The following is a 406-nucleotide window of genomic DNA, read 5'->3' on the forward strand; positions in this document are numbered from 1 at the left end:
TTTGTGTGGGTTGAGTTGGTGTGTGTGGGTTCAGTGTGTGTGGGTTCAGTGTGTGTGTGTGTGTTCAGTGTAGTGCTGTGTTCAAAATATCGATACGACGATGTATCGTCACAGAGATTTGACGATACAAGTATCGATACAGATATTGTGGCACGTGTGCAGCAGTGGACCACGCTAAATTTTTTAAAAATTTTACAACGTTTAAAATTGAGTAGAAAAGTGCGAGTTTTCTAAAAAAGTATGAATAGAGCATATATAGGCTACAACAAGGTTTAATCTGGCCGCAGAGGAACACAACGGGGTTGCCTGATATAAAGAGACGTAATCCCCAAAACAGAGCTTTACACTTGCGCAATACAGAAATATCTGCTAAGTGTGCTACTTTGTCAACCTGGCAACCCTGTGC

The 406-nt window shown here is 41.4% G+C and overlaps 1 protein-coding gene across 2 annotated transcripts in view; it reads left to right on the forward strand.

Moving 5' to 3' along the window:
* The window catches only part of LOC107567518 (CREB-regulated transcription coactivator 2-like), a 31,391-nt gene that overhangs the window by 4,968 nt on the left and 26,017 nt on the right, over positions 1-406 (forward strand). The window lies entirely within an intron of this gene.

Source organism: Sinocyclocheilus grahami, unplaced genomic scaffold, assembly GCF_001515645.1.
Source record: "Sinocyclocheilus grahami isolate Dianchi unplaced genomic scaffold, SAMN03320097.WGS_v1.1 scaffold1164.1, whole genome shotgun sequence".
Classification (NCBI taxonomy): Eukaryota; Metazoa; Chordata; class Actinopteri; order Cypriniformes; family Cyprinidae; genus Sinocyclocheilus; species Sinocyclocheilus grahami.